Raw genomic sequence first — 9,773 nt, 5'->3', positions numbered from 1 at the left:
AAATGGACCATTAACAAGTGGTGACGTAGATTCATCCACATTAATATCAGACTTTTTCGTTCTGCCGATGGAGAAACTCCTCGTTGTCCCTTTAATAATCGATTATTGTTGCATTAATCGATTAATTGTTGCAGCTCTAATCTCTCTATAGGTACCGTGAACTGAGATTGTATCACAGAGAAGAGGAAACTGTGTTTGTATCACATCCAGGCAGAAGCAGCTTTAGCTCCAGTCTGTAGGAATTAAACAGAAAAGGCCGGTTAAAGCTAATTAAAGCTAATTAAATTGTAGAAAAAAGGAACTGGGAGCTAAAAGCCAGGCTAAATGAATATGTTTCACAGCCTTTATAACACATTTCTCTTTCATGAGTCACTGCTCTGTTGTTGGAGCGGATGTGGCTGTGACCTTGATGCTGCCGGTGGAGGACAGGAAGCTCCACGGCTCAACATTAACGATCACGGCTGTCATATATTTTCATGAAGTTTGAAACCCGCCGAGCGGCAGCAAACGATGCAGCTGGGCGACGGATGCTGCTGCTGCTCATCACCATGAATTATACATGTGGTGCAACAGTTAATGTGAGGCTGATGAGGCAGAGCGCTGGTCCAGGATCAGATCTACACCTCTTTTTATTCTCCTTTACAAGGACGATTCATTGTTGGACTCAGTGACTCAGAGTAGATGAACAGTTACAGAGTCAGGAACCATTTCTCCATTCGTTTCCATCCACATGTTTTTATTCACATTGAGCATTATGGAAACAGTACAAATAAAAAGTGAATACGGTCGATCTCATCACATTTTCTCTTGATCTATAAAAAGTTAATGTGACAAATTCTGATAGAAACAGTTCTTTATCTGATAAATGTGAGTTGTGATCATGTTTTATGTGGATTCCTCTGTGTTCCAGCTATTAAAGACACGGTGGAGTAAACATCTGACAGAACTGTTTGAAGAGCTGACATTCACAAACCACCTCCGGTCAAGTGTCTATAGTATTTAAAGTGATAGTTCATCATTTTAGAGGTAAATTCATGTAAAACCTCTGATGCGTGTTGCCTTCAGGGACAGTTTTTCATCAACAGTCTCTGTATTTCCCTCTAAAACAACTCTGTGTGGTAACGTTGTGTTATTATCTCATAGCGTGGTGAATGTGCAGCTCACAACTTGTCCACCAGAGCGTTGTGGAGTTGTTGGATTGTGTGTTTGATGAGTTTGATGAGGGAAACCAAGAAATCCCATAATGAGCCTCCGTAGCGTAGCTCTGAGCAGCTCACAGCTCTGCTCCACCGTTCTAAAAACAGCTTGCACCGACAATTAAAGGTAACGAATCTACTGCTATGACTATAGGGATTATGGTAATGGACTGAATTATCCCTTTAACACACGCTGCATCTGCATCAAAGCGGTGTTTAGATGACAGGTATTTCGTATTATAACCACCAGCCTGCAGCCTAGAACTGGTGCAACAACCTATTTACCAACTTAACTTGGCCGGCGTGCGTGTGGCTCAGTGGTTTCTAGGCATCGACTCCAGCAGCTGGTCACACTGGGCCTGACCTCAGACAGTCGGTTACAGAAGAAGGATAGACGTCCTTCTGTTTTATGATTTAGTACAAAATGAATGGAAACACCTTAAATTGCTAGAAAACAATTGGGTACAGCAACATGATCACAAAACAGCACATGACGTCATTACGCTCGGCTTTTCACTGGATTTAAAGGTCTGAGATGGAAACGCACTTGAGCTAGCGTTATTCCCATTAATATTTTTATCGATCTCTAGATAACTGGATCAACAGGTGGATGGTGTTAGTCCGTCCTCCTGGGTCCGGCAGCATGAAGCTCAGTGGATGAAGCAGCAGCAGCATCGTCTGTGCCGTCTCCAAGGAGACACTTCATTTACTCTAACGATCACACGCACACGAACGTAGTAATGCAGCTGTTTACAACAACAACAACAAGTCCCCTGACGACCACATGTCACTCTGAGAGGAGCAGAGAGGAGCAGAGAGGAGCGGAGCAGAGAGGAGCTGAGAGGAGCAGAGCAGAGATGAGCTGAGAGGAGCAGAGCAGAGATGAGCTGAGAGGAGCAGAGAGGAGCAGAGAGGAGCAGAGAGGAGAGGAGAGGAGCAGAGAGGAGCGGAGAGGAGCGGAGAGGAGCTGAGAGGAGAGGAGAGGAGCAGAGCAGAGAGGAACAGAGAGGAGCGGAGCAGAGAGGAGCTGAGAGGAGCAGAGCAGAGATGAGCTGAGAGGAGCAGAGCAGAGAGGAGCAGAGCGGAGCAGAGAGGAGCAGAGAGGAGCAGAGAGGAGAGGAGAGGAGCAGAGAGGAGCGGAGAGGAGCGGAGAGGAGCTGAGAGGAGAGGAGAGGAGCAGAGCAGAGAGGAGCAGAGAGGAGCAGAGAGGAGAGGAGCAGAGAGGAGCATAGAGGAGCAGAGAGGAGCATGGAGGAGCAGAGCAGAGAGGAGCGGAGCAGAGAGGAGCATAGAGGAGCAGAGAGGAGCAGAGTGGAGCAGAGAGGAGCGGAGCAGAGAGGAGCAGAGAGGAGCGGAGAGGAGCGGAGAGGAGATGAGAGGAGAGGAGAGGAGAAGAGAGGAGCGGAGAGGAGAGGAGCAGAGCAGAGCAGAGAGGAGCAGAGAGGAGCGGAGAGGAGAGGAGCAGAGAGGAGCAGAGCAGAGAGGAGCAGAGAGGAGAGGAGCTGAGAGGAGCAGAGCAGAGAGGAGGAGCAGATTGGAGCAGAGAGGAGCGGAAAGGAGAGGAGCAGAGCAGAGAGGAGCAGAGAGGAGAGGAGCTGAGAGGAGCAGAGCAGAGAGGAGGAGCAGATTGGAGCAGAGAGGAGCAGAGAGGAGCAGAGAGGAGAGGAGCGGAGAGGAGAGGAGCAGAGAGGAACAGAGAGGAGCGGAGAGGAGAGGAGCAGAGCAGAGAGGAGCAGAGAGCAGCAGAGAGGAGCTGAGAGGAGCAGAGCAGAGAGGAGCGGAGCAGAGCAGAGAGGAGCAGAGCAGAGAGGAGCAGAGAGCAGCAGAGAGGAGCTGAGAGGAGCAGAGCAGAGAGGAGCAGAGCGGAGCAGAGCAGAGAGGAGCAGAGAGGAGGGGAGCAGAGAGGAGCAGAGCAGAGAGGAGCAGAGAGGAGAGGAGAGGAGCGGGGCGGAGAGGAGCGGAGAGGAGAGGGGAGGAGAGGAGCAGAGAGGAGCTGAGCAGAGAGGAGCGGAGAGGAGCGGAGAGGAGAGGAGCAGAGAGGAGCTGAGCAGAGAGGAGCGGAGAGGAGCGGAGCAGAGAGGAGCGGAGCAGAGAGGAGCGGAGAGGAGCTGAGAGGAGCGGAGAGGAGAGGAGAGGAGAGGAGAGGAAAGGAGAGGAGCAGAGAGGAGCAGAGCAGAGAGGAGCGGAGAGGAGCAGAGCAGAGAGGAGAGGAGAGGAAAGGAGAGGAGAGGAGCAGAGCAGAGAGGAGCGGAGAGGAGAGGAGCAGAGCGGAGAGGAGAGGAGAGGAGCAGAGCAGAGAGGAGCGGAGAGGAGTGGAGAGGAGCAGAGAGGAGCAGAGCAGAGAGGAGCGGAGAGGAGAGGAGCAGAGCAGAGAGGAGCGGAGAGGAGCAGAGAGGAGCAGAGCAGAGAGGAGCAGAGCAGAGCAGAGAGGAGCAGAGAGGAGCAGAGCGGAGAGGAGAGGAGAGGAGAGGAGAGGAGAGGAGAGGAGAGGAGCGGAGAGGAGAGGAGAGGAGCGGAGCAGAGAGGAGAGGAGAGGAGCGGAGAGGAGCAGAGAGGAGCAGAGCAGAGAGGAGCGGAGCAGAGAGGGCAGAGCGGAGCAGAGAGGAGCGGAGAGGAGCGGAACGGAGCGGAGAGGAGCAGAGCAGAGAGGAGCGGAGAGGAGCAGAGAGGAGCAGAGCGGAGTGGAGCGGAAAGGAGCGGAGCGGAGAGGAGAGGAAAGGAGCGGAGCGGAGCAGAGCGGAGCAGGGAGGAGAGAAGACAGAGGAGAGGAGAGGAGAGGAGAGGAGAGGAGAGGAGAGGAGAGGAGAGGAGCAGAGAGGAGAGGAGCGGAGAGGAGCGGAGAGGAGAGGAGAGGAGAGGAGAGGAGCGGAGAGGAGCAGAGAGGAGAGGAGCGGGGAGGAGCGGAGCAGAGCAGAGAGGAGCGGCGAGGAGCGGAGAGGAGCAGAGAGGAGCAGAGAGGAGCGGAGAGGAGCAGAGCAGAGAGGAGCAGCGAGGAGCAGCGAGGAGCAGAGAGAGGAGCAGAGAGGAGTGGAGCGGAAAGGAGCGGAGCGGAGAGGAGAGGAAAGGAGCGGAGCGGAGCAGCAGGTTAATAAGAATCAAAGCAGCTCCGTCAGATAGACAACAGGCCAACAACAGGATTCACCTCCACGTTAATGTGACACACAAACCAACACACAGTGATGTTCAGAGGAAGCAGCTCGTCTCTCTGACCTTTAATAATCACTGATGAGAAACGTCTCTGTTCAACCTGTTGCACTTTAAACCCTGAAGCTGTTTCATCATTAATCACTACAAATAGTAAAAGACCATTTTCTACAGAAACACACATGTACACACACACACACACACACATACACAAAGAACTGCTCTCACACAGGATGAGTCAACCAGCTGTAGCTCGCTGGAACAACCACGGGAATGTCCAGTTTTAAAATGAAACTGAGAGAAGCTGTGTTGTTTCGTCATAATATTATGTTGCAATAGACTTCACTACATGTTAAGTTGAACTCAGCATGTTAATACATCTGTGTTGAACAACTTGGTACATTTATGCTTCAGGTTACCTCATGAATACTCTTCTATAATCATGTAAAAAACTATATTATTCCTCTTTATCATGTTAACACATTTACATTGTACTGCTTATATACATTTCTATAATCATGTTAATATATTCAGGATGAATGATTTGATGTAATTCTTTGTATAAATGCTGTAATTAATTGTTGTAATAATAGTTTGGTTTAATGTGGAGCTCAGGAAGAATAGTCTTCATCTCTATGAAGACTGATGGGGATCCAAACTTGGATACAATACAATAATCAATCACCACAACAACAATGGCAACAACCATAACAACAACGATGACATCAGAGTGACATCATCAGGAGACACGGTCAGTAACAAACAGGAGGAGGAGGAGGATTCCTTCTTGTTCACATGTTGATCTTTCACACAGGAGGGTGGGTGTGTGTGTGTGTGTGTGTGTGTGTGTGTGTGTGTGTGTGTGTGTGTGTGTGTGTGTGTGTGTGTGTGTGTGTGTGTGTGTGTGTGTGTGTGTGTGTGTGTGTGTGTGTGTGTGTGTGTGTGTGTGTGTGTGTGTGTGTGTGAGGAGCAGCAGCAGCAGCAGGGGGGAGGAGGGAGGGGGAGGAGGAGAGGGGGGGTCAGTCTGTGGGAGAAACCGTGACCTTCATCCAAGTGTTTCCAGCTCCGCGGGGGAAAACATGGCCGCTCCGCTGTTTTCAATTTCCTGCTGCGTTTCCCAATATTTATTTTCCTTTAGCCTCAATTTCTGTTTAACCTCCGAATAGACACACAGATACATCAGGAAGGAGCTATGACAGCTGGGGGGAGGAGGAGGAGGAAAGGAAGAAATAGAAACTCCTCGTTGTCCCTTTAAAAGATGGATCCATGTTCTAGAGGTTCTGGACCGGCTTCATCTCCGTCTATGGTTCTGTTCACACAGACCAGTGAGTCTGAACCATGACATCATCACATCATCATCACGTCATTTCACACAACGTATGAGAATGAAGGTTACGTTAAACAACCCAACAGCTGATGAACTGATGAGAACTGCAGCAGGAAGTCTGAAGAAGTGATGTCACCGTTATGGATTACTGTCAGGGAAATAATCAGGGTATTAACTATTATGCATTAATTAATTTCACAACACTATGAATGTGTAAAATCAGATATAGTTAAAATATATTTACATTACTTTAATTATATACACAAAATATTTTAAATACCTATCAATATATGACCAATTATTACGTAATCCTCCAGGGGAAATGTTTGAATTTACTTCAGTGATTATTTGTCATCTATATCTATGTGTTTGTAAAGCGCTTTGAGTGGTCCGAGAGACTAGAATAAGTGCAAGTCCATTTACCATTTTATACCAAATGTTTAAGTTTATTTTAATCGATTTGACACACTAACGATTAAATTCCTATATGTTACGTTTGTTTTCATTCTTAGAACGATAGACAGACAGACAGATGTGAAGTGAACATCAGCTGATGATGATCACAGGAAGTGAAAAACGATCACGTCGCAATTACATAAAAAAAATCCTTGATGAAAATGTTTTTCACCCTTTAATTAACCCTCGTTAATTAACCCTCGTCTGCCTCGTTAGTGGAGCCACGGCTCCTTCAGCAGGAACTACACACACACACACACACACACACACACACACACACACACACACACACTCTCTCTGGTCTCTGCAGCTCCACTGAACCAGTGCTGATGGAAATCCATTCCTTTCCTCTGACACTCGAACGCCTCACGATGTTACACAACCTGCTGCTGAGGAATGTCCCGATCATTCAGTTCAGCCACGTTCCTACTACTACCCCCCCCCCCCCCCCTTTACCCCCCACAGGGGCAGTTAGAGACCGGGCGCCAGCGGCTTCACACACTCACACACACACATCACTGGACACAAAACAACAAGAACCAGAACAAGAAGGTCTGAAGTTACAGAGAAAACAACTGGAGCGACGTCACGTCTCATCATCCAGGGACCAGACTACTGAAGAAAAAGAAAAAACTGGTGTGTGTGTGTGTGTGTGTGTGTGTGTGTGTGTGTGTGTGTGTGTGTGTGTGTGTGTGTGTGTGTGTGTGTGTGTGTGTGTGTGTGTGTTGCTGCCATCTGCTCCTCTCACCTACAGGGATCTCTCTCACACACACACACACACACACACACACACACACACACACACACACACACACCCACATTAGCATCCTCCCATCTGATATGCTAATGAGGAAAAATCCAGTTAAACATTTCACATCAAACTGTTTGGATGAAACTCGGCTCATGAAACGTTTTTTTTTCTTCTTTTTTTTTGTTTTCATCTCTGTTGTCTTGTCTCCACCCGTCCAGAGGAGCGTTTGATTCGCAGCGACATCACAGAGACGTTCGGTTAAAACTCGACATGAAGTTTAAAAGTCTTCAAGTGGAATCAGATCAAATGAAAGTGACTGAATAAAAGAGACAGAAAGACGGGGGCGTTTCATCACTCACTCTGTTAAGTGTCGTTATTAACTCCACTTTCAAACAGCAGAGGCTTTTATTATGATGGTTTATTTTTTCAGTTCTTTATTAATCAATTCCAGTCTGTTTGATGCTGTAAATGACTGTGGTTCAGTCACTTCAATATTTCATAATGTGATAAATCTGAATTATTTACATCTATGAGTCACTTTAAAGGATAAGACGAGACGGAGCAGCTCCACCTGCCTCCTCCACGTTTATTACACTGACTGATGATCACAAGTCCAATATCGAACCCACTTTATTTACATAGCACATTGTTCAAAACATTAAAGTTTACCAAAGTGCTGCAGTGATTATTATCATAGGACAAAGAGCAAAATGGTTAAGAAAACACTTAATAAATCTAAATAAAAAATAAGTAAGAGAACAGAGGTCACAAAACTCTCATGCCGAGATAAAAGCCAAAAAGTAAAAATAAGTTTTAAAGACGCGATTAAAAAGTAGGTTTTTATTTCTAGTGATAATTCATTAGGAGCCTCCACAGGAAATGCTCCATCACCTCATGTTTTTAGTCGACTCCTAGAAGTGAAGCAGCTCAGGGTATTTATCAGTCTTCTTAGAACTCCGTCTAACAACACTAGTCAACTTATGAGTGAAAAACTGTTTGGCTGAAAGCTGCAGTAACAGTTAGTTCTCAGGCGTCTGACTCAGACTGGTAGTGAAGTGTAGGACTGAACCTGAAGCTGAGTTACCACAGGACTATGACGTCACATCCATGAGTCATTAGGAACGACCAATCACTGAAGAGAATCCTTCTCTAAGAAAATAGAAACATCTCAGTGAACAGTTAAAGGGACAACGAGGAGTTTCTATTTGGTTATAAAAAAGTCTCATATTACGTAATGTGGATGAATCTCCGTTACCACTTGTTAATGGTCCATTTTAGATAAATCTATGGTTTTGTCTCTGTGGTTATTTTGTTATTATTAGTGGTGGTGGAAATGCTGGGCGAGCCGACCAGCGTTTCTTTACTTTCGGTTTCGTGGCGAGTCATGAGAATAACGCCGCCGAATCTCCGTTTATGGTGGGAACTACGACGGTATGTGATCGTCTTCCAACCTCTGACTTTAATTCTTGATGAATGAAAACATGAGTCTGTCTTGCGCCGGTCAAAGAATTTCACGGTGCGGAGGCTCATAAATGTAGTGTGAAAACACTTCGCTTTAACAAAACTCCTCGTTGTCCCTTTAAATGACCAGTGGGAGTTTATATTCAACCGTATTTTGACAATAATCTATAAAATAATACCAAATATTTACACTGGGAATTAATCTAAAATAATTTTCCTAATCTTCCCACTTCATTAATTCAGCGTCACGTTGTTGGTGAGATGACGTTTGTTATTAATCATAGAGACAGAGATGAAACCTGCTCTGTCCAAACGATGTCGTCTGATTAACTGATCGTCATCAAACAAAGACAGAACGTCTCTTCTCCTCCTGTCTGCTCCTCACACTGAGGAACATCTGTTGGTCTCTGAAACATCTGGAGTCTCTGAAACATCTGGAGGTCTCTGAAACATCTGTAGGCCTCTGAAACATCTGGAGTCTCTGAAACATCTTTGAAATATCTGCAGGTCTCTGAAACATCTGGAGGTCTCTGAAACATCTGTAGGCCTCTGAAACATCTGGAGGTCTCTGAAACATCTGGAGGTCTCTGAAACATCTGGAGGTCTCTGAAACATCTGGAGGTCTCTGAAACATCTGTAGGCCTCTGAAACATCTGGAGTCTCTGAAACATCTGGAGGTCTCTGAAACATCTGGAGGTCTCTGAAACATCTGGAGGCCTCTGAAACATCTGGAGTCTCTGAAACATCTGGAGGTCTCTGAAACATCTGGAGGCCTCTGAAACATCTGGAGTCTCTGAAACATCTTTGAAATATCTGCAGGTCTCTGAAACATCTGGAGGTCTCTGAAACATCTGGAGGTCTCTGAAACATCTGTAGGCCTCTGAAACATCTGGAGTCTCTGAAACATCTGGGGGTCTCTGAAACATCTGGAGTCTCTGAAACATCTGGAAGTCTCTGAAATATCTGCAGGTCTCTGAAACATCTGGAGGCTCTGAAACATCTTTGAAATATCTGCAGGTCTCTGAAACATCTGGAGGTCTCTGAAACATCTGGAGGCCTCTGAATCATCTGGAGTCTCTGAAACATCTGGAGGTCTCTGAAACATCTGTAGGCCTCTGAAACATCTGGAGTCTCTGAAACATCTGGAGGTCTCTGAAACCTCTGAAACATCTGGAGGTCTCTGAAACATCTGGTGGTCTCTGAAACATCTGGAGGTCTATGAAACATCTGGAGTCTCTGAAACATCTTTGAAATATCTGCAGGTCTATGAAACATCTGGTGGTCTCTGAAACATCTGGAGGTCTATGAAACATCTGGAAGTCTCTGAAACATCTGGAGGTCTCTGAAACCTCTGAAACATCTGGAGGTCTCTGAAACATCTGGTGGTCTCTGAAACATCTGGAGGTCTATGAAACATCTGGAAGTCTCTGAAACATCT

This window comes from Trachurus trachurus (assembly GCF_905171665.1).
Source record: "Trachurus trachurus genome assembly, chromosome: 5".
Lineage (NCBI taxonomy): Eukaryota > Metazoa > Chordata > Actinopteri > Carangiformes > Carangidae > Trachurus > Trachurus trachurus.
This window is presented reverse-complemented; position numbering follows the sequence as displayed.